This window comes from Diospyros lotus, chromosome 7 (genome assembly GCF_014633365.1).
Source record: "Diospyros lotus cultivar Yz01 chromosome 7, ASM1463336v1, whole genome shotgun sequence".
Lineage (NCBI taxonomy): Eukaryota > Viridiplantae > Streptophyta > Magnoliopsida > Ericales > Ebenaceae > Diospyros > Diospyros lotus.
The window spans coordinates 11,110,942-11,127,442 of NC_068344.1; the positions used below are offsets into that span (position 1 = coordinate 11,110,942).

The window sequence follows — 16,501 nt, forward strand, 5'->3', positions numbered from 1 at the left end:
ACTACCCCAATTCCAATCTCACAGGCATCTATTTCCAGCACGTAAGTTTTGTTAAAGTTAGGTAGGCCGAACACCGGGGCCTCACTCATAGCCCTCTTGAGTTGTTCAAGGGCTGCTTCAGCCTAAGCATCCCACTTGAAACCTTCTGTTAGGATTCCCATTAAACAAACGTATCAAAGGAGAAAGGAGGGGAAAAGGGGTGGGGGGGACCGCAAGGGGGGGGCAACCAAGTAAAATGACCCAAGGCTAAAAAAAGTCACAAGTTAGTTAGAAGAGAATATTCTAGCATGTGGCTGGAACGAGTGGGAGGAGTAAGTATATAAGGGAGAAGAGAAGGAGAGAGAGGTGTGGAAAATTCTGTTAGAGAAGTCGTGGGAGAGAGAGGCCCTCTCGAATAGGCCTATTTGGTTTTTCTTTCATTGTTTTTGCTACATCCATTGTTGAAGCTACTGTAAGTGAGGAATTCCTACTGTTTTTGAGTGAAAGTTCAATCAATTTTTGAGAAGAGTTCTATCATTTGGTATCAGAGCGCTGATTCATGGGGATATTCGTTTCTGAGAGAGTGGGCGAGTTAGAGGGGAGGTTGGAGAATTATCAACAGCAGATAGAAGGACGAATGGAGGGATTGCAAGTCGGGTTGGATTCTATGAGGAATGAATTCCAGAAGGTGCATAACATAGAGAAGAACATGACGATGATGCTGGACCAATTCAACTTATTGATAGAGAAGTGAGAGTCGCAGGAGAAGGATAGGAAGGGGAAACGAGGAGAGGACAATGTACCCATGGGTTCTTCTTTTACCATGGACGAGACACCGGGGGTGAGAGAACGGGCCAGAGACGAAGGCGATGTGACCGAAGGCTTCGGAAGGCTAGAGACTAAGGGCCAGTGTTTGGAGATGCCCCTATTTGAGGGAGACGACCCTGATGGGTGGATCTTTAGGGCGGAGCGTTACTTCGCTGTGAATCGTTTGGCCAACCCAGAGAAACTAGACTCGGCCGCGCTCTGTTTTGAAGGGGCCGTGCTCGCCTGGTTTCAATGGGAGCAAAGGCGACGGCGAGTGAGGAGTTGGGAGGAGCTCAAGGCGCTACTGGTAAGTCGATTCCGATCGACTCAAGAAGGCACAGCGGAGGAGAGGTTCCTCGCGCTTAGGCAGACCAGGTCCGTCAAGGACTATCGCCTCTACTTTGAAACGTTGGCTTCGTCCCTTGAAGAGCTGCCAGACGTGTTCCTTGAGGGTCACTTTATAAATGGCCTGAGGACGGACATCCGGGCGGAGATGAGGGTATTGCGGTCGAACGGATTGGAGCAAATGATGGAGTTGGCCCAACGGATTGAGGAGAGGAATCAGGTGGTCCGTGGGGGTTACTTGGGATCAAACCCAACTCAGGTATTAGCCCCTTCCATTCCGACAACCGACCTTCAGCCGAAGTGGGCGACAATCAGCACTGCCACCTCACATCGGCCATCAGCCGTAGGTAAGTGGAGCACTCCTCCTTTCAAGAAGTTGAGTGAGAGTGAGTTGCAGGCCAAACGGTCGAAGGGGTTATGTTTCCGTTGTGACGATAAGTATTCGGTGGGTCATAAATGCAAGAATAGGGAGCCTCAAGTAATGGTGATTTATGAGGAGGAAAGGGATGAGGAAGAAGAAGATGTGCAGGAGACTGAAACAAGGGATGAATCAGGGGAAGGGGGAGACCAGGTCAAATTAAGGGAGGTGGTGGAGCTATCCCTTAACTCGGTTGTGGGATTAACCCCTCCGCAAACCATGAAAGTAAAAGGGGAAGTGGGGGGCCAAAAGGTGGTGGTCTTAATTGATAGTGGGGCTTCCCATAACTTTATAGCAGCTGAATTAGTGCAGAATTTAGGGTTGACCAGGACAGACAAAAGGTTATGGGGTGATTATGGGGTCGGGTATGGCTGTTCAAGGGGCGGGGGTGTGTAAGGGGGTGGTCTTAAGGCTACAGAATATGGAAATAGTGGAGGATTTTCTGCCATTGGAGCTAGGGAGTTCAGATGTGATCCTCGGAATGAAGTGGTTGGCTTCCTTAGGGGAGACACAAGTTGATTGGGGCTCATTGGTGATGAGATTTAAGGCAGGGGGAGCTACTGTGACACTACATAGGGATCCCAACCTTAGTAAGACCTTGGTAACCTTGAAATCAATGATGAAGGCATTCAAGGAAAATGGGGAAGGGGTGTTACTTGAATTGGGCAGCTTGATTGTTGCTGAAAACAAGGCTAGAGGGGCAATTCCAGACAGCTTGCAGAAGCTGCTCATGGAGTTCAAACATGTGTTTGGGGAGCCGGGGGGTCTACCCCCGCATCGAAAGCGAGACCATGTGATTACACTGCAATCAGGCGTACCACCGATGAATGTTCAACCTTATCGGTATCCCCACTTTCAAAAAAATGAGATCGAGAGGCTGGTTAAGGAGATGTTGGCAGCAGGGCTGATCCGGCCGAGTGTTAGTCCATTTTCCAGCCCGGTGTTGTTGGTTAAGAAGAAGGATGGTGGCTGGAGATTTTGCGTTGACTACCGAGCTTTAAACAAGGTAACAATTCCTGATAGATTTCTCATTCCAATTATTGAAGAATTGTTGGATGAATTGAATGGGGCTGCTATTTTTTCCAAGTTAGACTTAAAATCGGGATATCATCAAATACGAATCAGTCCTAAGGACATTCCTAAGACCGCTTTTCGCACACATGAAGGACATTATGAATTTTTTGTTATACCGTTTGGGTTAACCAATGCCCCCGCTACATTTCAATCCTTGATGAATGAGATCTTTAAGGAACAACTGAGGCAATTTGTTTTGGTCTTTTTTTATGACATTTTGGTTTATAGCAAGGATATGGCTGAGCACAAGGAACATTTGAAGTGCGTTTTGGGGTTGTTAGCAGTGCATCAACTGTATGCCAATGCAAAGAAGTGTCAATTTGGGCAGCGGAAGATTGAGTACTTGGGACACGTCATTTCTCACGAAGGGGTGGCTGCGGATGATTCAAAAATTAAGGCAGTCGTGGACTGGCCTAGTCCTAAGTCCTTACGGGAGCTTCGGGGATTCTTGGGCCTTGCGGGGTATTATAGGAGGTTTGTGAAGAATTATGGGAAGCTAGCATGGCCATTGACAGACCGCCTTCAGAAGGGGAATTTTTTTGGGGATGAATTTGCAGAACATGCCTTTCAATCTCTTAAAGGAGTGATGACCAAACTGCCGGTGTTGGCCTTACCAGATTTTTTCAAAGAGTTTGTGGTAGAAACTGATGCATTCGGGCATGGGTTGGGGGCTGTTTTGATGCAGGAGCAGCGACCTATAGCTTTTTTCAGTCATTCCCTAAATCCCAAAGGTCGACAAAGGTCTGTGTATGAGAGAGAGCTGATGGCCATGGTATTTGTGGTGAGGAAGTGGAGACATTATTTGATTGGGAGGAAATTTGTTATTCGGACAGATCAACGAAGCTTAAAGTTTTTAATGGAACAAAGGGAGATCAGTCCGGAGTGCCAAAAATGGGTCATGAAGTTGATGGGATATGAGTGTGAGATTCAGTACTGACCCGGGTTGGAGAACCGGGCAGCAGATGCCCTTTCACGTCTCCAATCTTCCGTTTCATTATTGACTCTCATCGTTCCTTGAGTGGTGCAACTTGACCAACTTAAGAAGGAGGTGGAGGAGGATGTGCCACTCCAACTAATAGTTAAGGAGGTGAAGGCTGATCCCACGCGAAAGCTAGGTTTTACCTTAGTGGATGGGCACTTGCTATTCAAAGGGAAGCTGTATCTACCTAAAGGCTCCACCTTGATTTTGTTAATATTGAAGGAGGGGCATGATGGTCGGATTGGAGGCCACTCCGGGTTCTCAAGACCTTTAAAAGGATCTCTTCGAACGTGTTTTGGGTGGGAATGAAGAGGGATATTCAACAGTATGTTCGACATTGCCCTGTGTGCCAACAAAATAAATACGAAGCATTATCACCTGGTGGGTTGCTGCAGCCGCTTCCAGTTCCAAGCCAAATCTAAGAGGATGTGTCTATGGATTTCATTGAAGGGCTGCCAAGGTCAGGGGGGAAAGATACAATATTGGTGGTGGTTGACCGGTTAAGCAAATATGGACATTTTCTTGCTGTAAAACATCCCTTCACAGCAGCAAGCATAGCAGGGATTTTTGTGAAGGAGGTTGTCAGGTTACATGGGGTTCCAAACTCAATTGTCTCCGATAGGGATAAAATTTTTGTTAGTCACTTTTGGGAAGAGTTGTTTCGATTGCAGGGCACTAAATTGAACAGGAGCAGCTCCTACCACCCACAGTCCAATGGTCAAACGAAGGTCCTAAACCGCACGTTGGAGACTTATCTTCGCTGTTTCTGCTCGTCCAAACCTACAGCGTGGTGCAGCTGGTTGCCATGGGCTGAATATTGGTACAATACTTCATTTCATACAGCCTCAAAATTAACTCCGTTCCAGATTGTATATGGGCGTGAACCTCCCCCATTATTGAGATTTGAGAGGGGTACTACAACAGTTTCAGCAATCGAACAGCAGCTGTTGGAGCGGGACTCCATTCTTGATGAATTGAAGTCCCAACTGTTGAAGGCTCAAGCTCGGATGAAAGAGTTAGCTGATAAGAAGCGGCGAGATGTGCAATTTGATGTGGGAGATATGGTTTATGTAAAAATTCGGCCCTATCGACAAAAGAGATTGGCAAAGAGATTGAATGAGAAGTTATCACCTAGGTTCTATGGGCCTTTTCCAGTGGAGAAGAGGATTGGGAATGTGGCCTACAAGCTGTCCTTACCCCTTTCTAGTGCTATCCATCCCGTGTTCCATGTGTCGCAGTTGCGCAAGGCGGAAGGAGCAATTAGGGAAACCCTCGAAATCCCTAATCAGCTTTCAGCCGAGATGGAAATGAAAGTGTCTCCGGAATTTCTGTTGGGAATAAGGCCAGGCACAAAGGAAAATCTAAGGAACCTTGATGTCTTTATTCAATGGAAGGGGCTGCCCCCATTGGAAGCAACCTGGGAGCCATACCATCAGATTCTTCTTCAATTTCCAGAATTTCACCTTGAGGACAAGGTGCGACTTATGAGCGGGAGTGTTGTTAGGACTCCTATTAAACAAACGTATCAAAGGAGAAAGAAGGAGGGGAAAAAGGGGGGGGGGGGAGGGGGGGCAACCAAGTAAAATGACCCAAGGCTAAAAAAAGTCACAAGTTAGTTAGAAGAGAATATTCTAGCATGTGGCTGGAACGAGTGGGAGGAGTAAGTATATAAAGGAGAAGAGAAGGAGAGAGAGGTGTGGAAAATTCTGTTAGAGAAGTCGTGGGAGAGAGAGGCCCTCTCGAATAGGCCTATTTGGTTTTTCTTTCATTGTTGAAGCTACTGTCAGTGAGGAATTCCTACTGTTTTTGAGTGAAAGTTCAATCAATTTTTGAGAAGAGTTCTATCACCTTCCTTCTTCAGTAATTGAGTTAAAGGCCTACTAATGATCCCGTAGTTCTTCACGAACCTCCTGTAGTACCCTGTTAAGCCTAGAAACCCCTTTAAGGCTTTAAGGGTGTTAGGCCTCAGCTAAGACTACATGGCTGCTACCTTCTTTGGGTCTGTGTTGACCCCTTAGCCCGAGATAATGTACCCAAGGTATTCCACTTGCCTTTGGGCAAAAGCGCACTTCGACCTCTTGATATGCAATTGGTTGACTCTAAGGATCTCAAAGGTGGCCTTAAGGTGTGTCAAATGTTGGTTAAAAGTACGGCTATACACCAATATATCGTCAAAAAATACTAGGATGAAGTTCCTTAGGTGGGGTTAAAAAATGTGGTTCATCAAAGATTAGAAAGAAGCTAGGGCATTGATAAGGCCAAAGGGCATTACCAAGAACTCGTAATGCCCCTGATGGGTTCGAAAAGCAATTTTGGGTATGTCTTTAGGGCTCATTCGAATCTGGTGATAGCCAACTCTTAGATCAAGCTTAGAAAAAATGGTTGCATCCCTTAATTCTTCTAGGAGGTCTTCGATGAGTGGAATTGGGTATTTGTCTTTGATGGTCATGCTGTTTAGCTGGCGGTAATCTATACGGAAACGCCATGATCCATCTTTCTTCTTTACCAACAATACCGAGGATGCGTAAGGATTGTGGCTAGGTTGAATTAGGGACTATTGTAACATTTCTTTAACCATTTGCTCTATCTGTGTTTTCTGGGCTGGGGGGTATTGATAGGCTCGTGCATTAAAGGGTTCAAAATTGAGTTTCAAATTGATGGAATGGTCATGGGTTCTAGGAGGAGGTAAAGTTGTTGGCTCCCTAAAGAGATCCTCATATTCAAACAAAACATATGAAGTTGGTCGAGTTGATTTACCTCCCACTTTGCTTGAGATGGGCTGCTGACTACCAGCAAGAGTTCATTGTCTATCTTTTGATCCTCCTCCTCCCCTTCTTCCAATGCCTGTATAGAGAAAAGTTGGGCCACCTAAGTTAGTTTATGCCTGAGCATCTTATGTAAACGCTTCCCCGTGATCATCTTGCACACTCCAACGTCCTTGCTGCCCACCAATGTCATTCCCTTCCCTTTTTTCTCAAAGGTCACTTCCATCTTGTTAAAATCGAAGTAGATGTGGCTCACTTGCTTCATCCAGTCTACCCTCAAGACCACATCACACCCCCCCCCCCCCCCCCCCCCCCCCCAGTTTTAATAACCTCATATATGCCTTGAACTCTTCACCTTGCATCTCCCAAAGAAAGTTAGCGCAAGATGACTTGTTCATCACCCTCAGATATGCCTCGAACTCTTCACCTTGCATCTCCCAAAGGAAGTTAGCGCAAGCTGACTTGCTCATCACCTTACTTCCATTAGCCACCGTTATTGAAAGTAGTTGTGTGCTAATCAGTGAGCACTTCAATTGCTTGGCAGTACCTTCGTCCAAAAAACTATGGGTACTCCCACTGTCAATGAGGATCATCAACTTACTTTCTCCTACCTTCCCTTCCACCTTGATAATTTTGTGTTGGTCAGCCCTCTCAAGGCATGTAGAGAAATCTCCCCATTGTCCTCTTCTCCTTCTTTAGGCACATCCAACATGTCTTCCTCTTCTACATTTTCCTCCTCTCCTTTCAATAAAAGCAATTGCTTCTTACACTGGTGCTCGGGAAAATACCTATCCTCACATTTGAAACAAAGAGTTGCCTGGCTCCTCTGCTCTATCAACCTATCCCCTTGTGTTTTAGTGCCCGTAAGTGGTAAGCTCCTCATCCCTTGCTCTCTTATCCAATTCTCCCTTCCCTTAATCTTTCCAACGGGAGCTAACACATTGTGTGTTCCTTCCCTGTTCATAAATCGTTGCTTCTTCATGAGTGCTTCCACCATCAACTCATGCAACTGGGCATTATCAGTGGCATGCTTAAGGGTCTGTGGCTGCAACACCTTCACCATGGGCTTTAACTCCTCATTTAATCCACTAATAAAACTGGAGATAAAATAAGCCTCCGTAAGGTAGGGGTTATGGTTGAGCATCAACGCCTTCAGTTCCACAAACCTCCTCTGGTACTCTGCCACCGCTCCATTCTGTCTGATCTTGTTGAACTCCTCCACCACATCCGTCATTCCTCTCTCCCCAAACCTCTCTCAAAATTCTGCTGCAAATTCTGCCCATGGACATTCCCCCCTTGTCTTAGCCCATCCATCCTTGGTACCAATCATCCCATCATCATTAAGGTAGGTCGCAGCCATGGTCACCTTTTGGTGCTCAAGGATTCTAAACCACTCAAAGTCAAAGGCCCTCTCACATCTTCTAATCCACCACCGAGGTGTACATCCATCAAACATGGGATATCCAATTTTGACATTGGTATCCTTGGGTGGCCAAGGCCTCCGTTCACCCCTGCCTTCGACCAACCACATTCTCCCCCATTTCCCCCGGCTCCTCCCCAATCTCAGAGGTTCCCGGTCTCCTCTGACTCATCCCATTGCCAGGAAGGATCGGATTTGCTCTTTCCCTAGGAGGAAAATCTGGGGAAAGGCTTACCGATTGTTGTCGCGCAAACATGACCATGAAACCTTGTAGTTGCTCACTAATCTGCACTCCTACTTCTTCTCGGATCTAATTGAATGCACCATCTAATTTGCGATCAATGGAGATGATCGCCTTGTAATTACAATTTGATCCCAATTCTAGCTGATCTACCCTCGCCTGCAAGTATGATAACGTGGACTCAAATTGGTGTGGTTGCACATCCATATTCATCCTCGTGCCGTCTACCATCACCGGATCTTTCCCGTAACTTTGCTTGGCCTGGATCGCTCTGATACCAAATTGTTAGGTCCAACGGATCTGACAAGTATGTCTCAAGAATTCTCAAGAATTTTGCAAGGAATTCTGGAGAATTGTATAGAAAAGACTTGATCGAAGAGAGAGAGAGAGAGCGAGAGAATTTCTAACAAGTATGTCTCAAGAATTTTGCAAGGAATTCTGGAGAATTGTATAGAAGAGACTTGATCGAAGAGAGAGAGAGAGAGAGAATTTAAAGGAAAATTCAAGATTTAATTCATTCATGCCTTCTTCAAGTGAGATCAATTTGTATTTATACTGATCTCACCAACTAAGTGGACAAATCAAGTGGACAATTTGAATAGTTCTCGCCAAAATTCTATACAACCGCTAACTACCATGTGCTACGACTACTATTACCTTTTCGCCTCTCTTTATCTAGTAAGCACATGTTAGGCACATGACAGATGATTGGGCGTGCTAAGGTAAAGGATGGACTCTATCATCTTGAAGACCTTGGTGGACAGATTGCTAAAAGTCAGATTTCCCTTGTATCATTTTTAGTAAAATCTAATAAGGATTTGCTTTGGCTTCATCACTTTCGCCTAGACATCCATCTTTTAAAGTTCTTCAATTTATGTTTCCCTCTTTGTTCAAGGGATTAGATGCTAGGGATTTCCAATGTGATGTTTGTCAATTTGCTAAACATAGAAGGGTTCCATTCCCTCTCAATAATAATAGAAGTTCGCTTCCTTTTGCTCTAATTCATAGCGATATATGGGGTCCTTCTTCGGTTACTAATCTCTCAGGTGCTCGGTGGTTTGTGTTGTTTGTAGATGATTGCACGTGAGTGGTTTGGTTATATCTATTAAAAGTTAAATCAGAAGTGTGCACCATCTTTCCAAACTTCTACACTATGATTACAAATCAGTTTGGGGTTGAAATAAAAAAGGTCCGAACAGATAATGCCAAAGATTTGTTATCCAATTTCTTCCAAAAGAAGGGTATAATTCATGAGTCTTCTTGTGTCTATACCCCTTAGCAAAATGGGGTGGTTGAGAAAAAAAATAGTCATTTGCTAGCTGTTACAAGGGCTTTGTTGTTCCACAATAATGTTCCTAAGCATTATTGGGGAGAAGTTGCCTTGACAGCAACCTACCTCATTAATCGGTTACCCTCTAGAAGTCTTGACTCCAGTAGTCTAATTCAGCTTCTTTCTAAAGTTTTCCCAAAATTCATGCCTTCTAATGGCTTTTGTCCTAGAGTGTTTGGTTGTCTGAGTTTTATTCATAATCACTCACCTAATAAAGGTAAATTAGATCCTAGAACTCTTAAATGTATTTTTGTTGGGTACTCCTTCACTCAAAAAGGGTATAAATGTTTCCATCCTCCATCCAAAAGGTTCTTTGTCTCAACTAATGTGAGTTTTATGGAGGATAGTTCCTATTTCAGTAATTCCTATCCTCTGGGGGAGATTGAATTCTTGGAAGAAAGAAATAGGGAATTGCTTCTTCCTACTCTTCCTTCTTCTTCCTCTAATCACTCTTTGCCTCATCCAAAGGATATCCCATAGGATTCTCTAAACTTGATACACAGGGAAAATCTCCAACCTTCTTCTAGTCCACTAAAGGTATATTCAAGAAAAAAGGTCTTGGCTCCTCAACCTATGCATGCTGAATTATCTAAACTAGGTTCAAAACCCTACAATCCTAATTCTGAACCTATTTCATCCTCCATTTAGCCTATGCCTTTCCTTGATCCAACTACATCAGAACATGATCCCAATACCCATCAACAACTCGAACCTGATCTTAATGACCTTGATATCCCCATTGCCCTCAGAAAGGGAACCCAAACCTATATTATACATCATGTGCATTTGTTCCTAACTTACTCACACTTGTCTCCTACTCATAAAGCCTTCCTAACCAACCTAAATTCTATTCCTATCCCAAAGACCTTCTCTAAAGCATTAAGTAATAAAAATTGGAAGGTTGCCATGAGAGTTGAGATGGCAGCCCTTGAGAAGAACCAAACCTGGGAATTGGTTAAGTTGCCAAAAAGGAAGCAATCTATAGGGTGTAAATAGGTGTTCACAGTGAAATACAAATCTGATGGGTCCCTAGAAAAATATAAAGCTATGCTGGTTGCTAAGGGGTGTACCCAAACATATGGAGTTGATTACCTTGAAACTTTTGTTGTTGTAGCAAAGATGAACACTGTCAAGGTGTTACTGTCCTTAGCAACTAATTTTGATTGGCCACTACACCAATTTGATGTAAAAAATACTTTTCTACATGGGGACTTAGAAGAAGAGATTTATATGGACATTACTCCTAGATTTGGTTTGCAAACTAAAGAGGAGAATGTAGTATGCTAGTTAAAAAAGGCTCTCTATGGACTGAAACAGTCACCAAGAGCTTAGTTTTGGAGGTTTGCAAGGGTTATTCTTGGTTTGGGATACAAGCAAAGTCAAGGTGACCACATTTTATTTGTACATCATTTAGTCACAAGGAGAATTACTGCATTGTTAGTCTATTGATGATATCATTGTCACTGGTGATGACAAAGAAGGAATGGAGCTCTTAAAGGGGTGTTTGATTAAAAAATTTGAAATAAAGGAGTTGGCAAAATTAAAATATTTTATGGGCATAGAAGTAGCTCGGTCTAAGGAAGGAAAATTCATTTCTCAACACAAATATGTGCTGAATCTTTTGATTGACACTAGTATGCTTGGTAGCAGGGCTCTTGATACACCCATTGAACAAAATCACAGAATTGGTATTGATTCTGAAAATGGTGCAGTTGATAAAGAATCCTATCAAAGGCTAGTAGGAAGACTTATTCATTTATCCCATACACGGTCAGACATTGCTTATGCAGTAAACGTGGCCAGCCAATTTATGTATAGCCCTAAGGAAAGCCATCTAAAGGCTATGCACTAAATTCTTCATTACCTTAAGGGGACTCCCAGTAAGGGTATTATGTTTAGAAAAGGAGGAGAATTGTCTTTGGAAGCATACATTGATGCTGATTATGCAAGGTCTCTTGTTGATAGGAGGTATACTTCAGGTTATTGCACATTCCTAGGTGGAAATCTTGTCACTTGGAGAAGTTAAAAAAAAAAATGTGGTGGCTAAATCTAGTGTTGAAGCCAAATTCAGATCTATGGCCCTAAGTATATGTGAATTACTGTGGCTGAAAATTATTCTAGAATATTTAAAAATCAGATGGTCAGCTCCTATGACGCTCTATTGTGACAACAAGTCAGCCATCAGCATTTCCCATAATCTAATTTAACATAATAGGATCAAGTATGTTGAGGTAGATAGGCACTTCATCAAAGAAAAACTAGAGAGTGCCTTGATCTGCTATCCTTTGTTCCTAAAGGAGAGCAGCTGGCAAATGTCTTGACTAATGGTTTACCGGGTCATGTGTGTCGCAAGATATTGAACAAGATGGGAATGTATGATATACACTCACCATCTTGAGGGGGAGTGTTACTATGTTAGAAGACGAGCAGATTTCCTAATATTGTTTGTATCGTATAGTGTTTGTATCGTCTCTGATTTGATTGTATTAGCAGCTGTAGTTTATTTCCTTTTCTGTACATATTTCCTAAGCTAGTTTAGGAAACTATCTAATTAGGAAACTTCCTAATTAGACTTAGGAAACTGCCTATACGAGTGATAGGCGTGTATATATGTTTCTGAATACCATTAGAATGAAATACGATTGGATTTTTTCCTTCTTCTTGACACTTGTATAATTATAACATATATACATAGCAAGGTGGAAAAGAAATCAGACGGGCAGCAGTGAACAAGGTAATTGTTGCCGCTAGCTAAGGAGAAGGAATAAGTTTGCTGCGGTGGTGAAGCAAGCAGAAAAAGAAATAGCTGTTGGTTTTGGTTCATGTATATGCCTTGCACTCTGAGATCAGGTTCAGGTCAGGTTACAGTTTGAACCTTACAACAGAACAACACCATCATTGCTTTTAGGAGTGCCAATTTTTCTTTGTTCCATGGCAGCATTTTTGGTAGAACCTGCACTTAAGTGTTGGGTAAAAAGTGTTGTTGAATCAATCACATATTTGTAACCTTGTATTAGAATTTTGGCACACTGACAGATTTCATTCAGGAACTATATGAAGAAAATGCAACCCGCAGAATCAATCTGGGTAATTTAGTTGAAGTATACTATTGTTCTGGAACTGCATAAGGAGCTGTAAATTGCTGGCTCAATCTGTGTACCCTATTTTAAAGTTATCCTCTCACGACCCCAAGGAACCCTAAGAATATATTAGTAATACATGTCATGTATTTTCCTTATTAGTTGCATTTTCTATTGTTGTTGTTGTTAACATCTTCAATGCTAAGCCTATAAATAGGCTTGAGTAGTTAGAGGAAGTCCGCGAATGAAAGAATTGAATTTCATTTTCCCTCTCTCAATCTCCCTCCATTCTCTCTCTCTCTCTCTCTAAATCTTCTCCAACTCTTGCTATTTCTTCCTCTCTTTCAATCTAATCTCCCTCCATATCTTCCAAATTCCCTTCATAAACTCTAGACAAACCCTAGGGTCATATCATTTGGTATCAAAGCCAATGATTCTCGGCGGTGATCTGAAAGTTTTTAGCAGTAACCAAGGCGATTTAGTGCAACTAAGCCTGGCGAAATTTCAGTGAATTGTAGGCGAAGCCGATTCCGTATTTCGATCCGACTTGAATTTTGAAGGCACAGCAAACAGAGCAGCATCAGGTGGTAACGGCCAAGCTCAAGCAATTCTTGTTTCGCTCTTAAAGGTGAAGCGGGACAGGGGAGTTCCGACAGAGACTCCAAGAAGATTGCAACGGAGCCAGTGATTTCAAAGCCAGTGGTCGGTGATTGGGTAAGTGGACGCAGGCTTGGGGAGATTAGAAGCAATTACCATAAGAATCCAAGCGAGCTGGAATCCGCAACGAATTTGATACAGAACGGGAGGATCGGATCTGCATGCGCGGCCATATGCAATTGATTTTAGTGACAAACTCAGACTTGATAGGAAGAGGAGTTACGCAGCGGAAGTTGCTTTAGAAGCGAGATAGTGGACGGTGATTGGGTGGCGACCATGAATTACTTAGATCCGGTGAGTAGTGAAGGCGCGACAATCCTTTGCAGTAGGTTTAGGAGTTGAGCAGTGAATTTCAACGATATATAGTAAGTATTTACAAAGATTGGCATTGTTCTGGGACTCATTCCTGCTAGTCTTGTTCGACATTTTTGTATCTCCATGCATGGTGGCCGAGCGATTCTGACTCCGAGAGTTGGAGGACGACTTGGTCGTGTGAATTGAGGAACGTTGCAAACGAGTAGACCGGTCGATTCTAAATTGGAAAACGATTTGGTCAAACAGATCGGACTGTGATTCCGACGAGTTCATAACGGTCAGGCTCGTATTGTGGAGGTGCAAGCGGACTGCTGAAGTAGGCGTATTAGTAGTAGCCGATTCTCGGCTACTGCATCGTAACAGGAGACGATATTGATAGGGCAGTTATTCTTGCAATTCCGGCAAATTCAAGCAATTCAACAAAGAAGAATCAGACTCGAAGATTGGTCTCAGTGGTGATTATTGGAGATTGTTCCAAAATCAAAGATTCAAGAAGATTATACAGAACGATTGATGGAAGATGGATTTCCGAGGTTGTTGATCATTCTAAAAAGAGGAACTATCAGCCTTAAAAGTAGCTAAGGCGGAGGTTTCTGGTGTACTTGGAAGCTCACATGGTCACTCAAGCATGACAAATAGAGGTGGAATTGGTGTTGTCGGAAGCCCGGGATTTAGTAGCAACAATAATGGAGTTGATGGTTCTATTCCTAGCATTCTGCCAACTGTTGTAGCAATGAGTAACCGTAGTGCGGTTCTAGGACTTGGAGTGTCACCAATTCTGGAAAATGCTAGTCCTCAAATAACCAATTCAATGGGAAATATGGTAGGTGGGGAAAGCATCAAGAGAAGCATGAGTTCTGGTGGAGGATTATCTATGCCTGGTCTTGCTTCTCGCCTAAATTTAGTTGCCAACAGTGGCTCTGGAAATTTAAGTGTTCAAAGCCCTAACAGACTAATCAGTGGTGGACTTCAACAAGGTTCTCCGCAGGTGATTGCTATGCTAGGAAACTCCTATCCAACTGCTGGTGGGCCATTATCTCAGAACCATGTCCAGCTAACCAGCCATCCTAGTTCTGCTAGAGGGTTCTCAAGGACAATTGGGTTCATTTTGTAAACAAGCCCTCGGAGTTAGTACCATTGTTCAACAAAACCAAGAGTTCAGCATCCAGGATGAAGATTTTCTGGCTTTACGAGGATTCAAAGGTGACAATGCTGGTTATGCCATGAACTTGTACCAAAAAGAACAGCTTCATGATAATAGCAAGTCTATGATGCAGTCTCAGCATTTTTCTATGGGGAGATTTGTTGGATTCAACTCAAGAGGAACTGAGAAAATTGGGGAAAATGATGTGCAATCATGGGAGAAAAGTTGCGCTAACTTCAAGCAAACACTGGATCGAATGGATGAAATGCTGGTTCGGCTTGCTAGGATGTATCAGGTCAGTATTTCAACTGAAATGGAGGTTAATCGGACTGAGTTTGTGGAGGATCAAGGTGACCAGTTTGGAGAGAAGTTAATGACTGAAGCGATTGACGAATTTCACAAACTTAAACAGGTTGGATCGGTGATGGAGTATCAGGACAGGTTTGAAGAATTAAAGTCTTTGATGTTGACCTTGCAACCTGCCTTAACGGAGAGATACTTTGTCTCCAATTTTATTAGAGGTCTGAAGGGTGAATTGAGATCATTGGTTAAGATGATGATGCCTGCAACTGTGAAACAAGTGGTTGAGAAAGCAAGGGATCAAGAACACGCCTTGGAAGCCATATTTAGAAAGAATGAACTACAGCCTAACAGATCTACTGAGAGCAGCCAACAGATTGAAGGAGCCTCTATGGCTACAAATCAGGTCGAACACAAATCTAAGGAAAACTTGGAGTCAGACCAGCCAATTGTAACAAAAAAATCCAGCAAGGTGGTAGGTGGGAATCACAGTTTATATGTGCAGGAAGTAAGAGATACCCCAATGAAGGAGACCTCTACTAAAGATGAGGAAGGAGCAGATGCTGGGGAGATGGTGGAGGAATTTTTTGTGGAGAGAAATGAGGCTCTTGCTGCTTTGCTTGTTTATATTTCCGTGGGAGAGTGGCAGCATCAAATCAGGTTTTGGCCTGCAAAGCAGTTCAAATTACTCTCTACTGTTGGAGAGGATAGGGTTGAAGGTGTGACCGATCAACTAGAATTAATTTTGAGAGCAACAAGGAATGGGTGGATGGCTGAAATAGGTGTTGCAACAAATCCTAATACTGCTGTTTTTGGAGAAAAAGACATGGAAAGGCAAAAGAAAATGAGAATACGAGATAAGTACAAGAAAAGGCGAAGAGGAAACCACATTGTTAAGGCTGGAATCGGCCGAGGAATGAGGTCAACAGCTGCCAATTCTTGGGGACAAGAATTATTTGAAGCGGTGGGGATTGTCACGACTCCAAGGAACCCTAAGAATATATTAGTAATACATGTCATGTATTTTCCTTATTAGTTGCATTTTCTATTGTTGTTGTTGTTAGCATCTTCAATGGTAAACCTATAAATAGGCTTGAGTAGTTAGAGGAAGTCAGCGAATGAAAAAATTGAATTTCATTTTCCCTCTCTCAATCTCCCTCCATTCTCTCTCTCTCTCTCTCTAAATCTTCTCCAACTACTGTTATTTCTTCCTCTCTTTCAGTCTAATCTCCCTCCATATCTTCCAAATTCCCTTCATAAACCCTAGCCAAACCCTAGGGTCATATCATATCCCAAGCTAGGTGTTCTACAAATATGGACTAGTTGGTAATGAATCAGCATGGCTGGACCTTTTTGTCATCTCCATCAATAGTTGTTTTTGGTGCCTGGTATTTACTATTAGTTATAACTGAAATAGCCCAATATTTGTCTTTTGATTTTCTGCTTGCCATTGTTAGAACTTTAGAGAAGAACTTTGTTAAGTTCTTTTTCTCCTGTTCCTTGGAAATTGGTTTTGGATATTTGGATGCATAGTCCTATACTGAGGGTATGCCTTATAGTTTATACTTTGTGACTAAAAGGTTATGAGTTCCAGTTGTGGAAATAGCCTCTTTGCAAAATAAGGGTAAGTTGCATATTATAATGATC

At 43.0% G+C, this 16,501-nt stretch overlaps 1 protein-coding gene across 2 annotated transcripts in view; it reads left to right on the forward strand.

The window, feature by feature from the left end:
- Positions 1-16,501, forward strand: part of LOC127805864 (DExH-box ATP-dependent RNA helicase DExH5, mitochondrial-like) — a 93,196-nt gene that overhangs the window by 70,722 nt on the left and 5,973 nt on the right. The window lies entirely within an intron of this gene.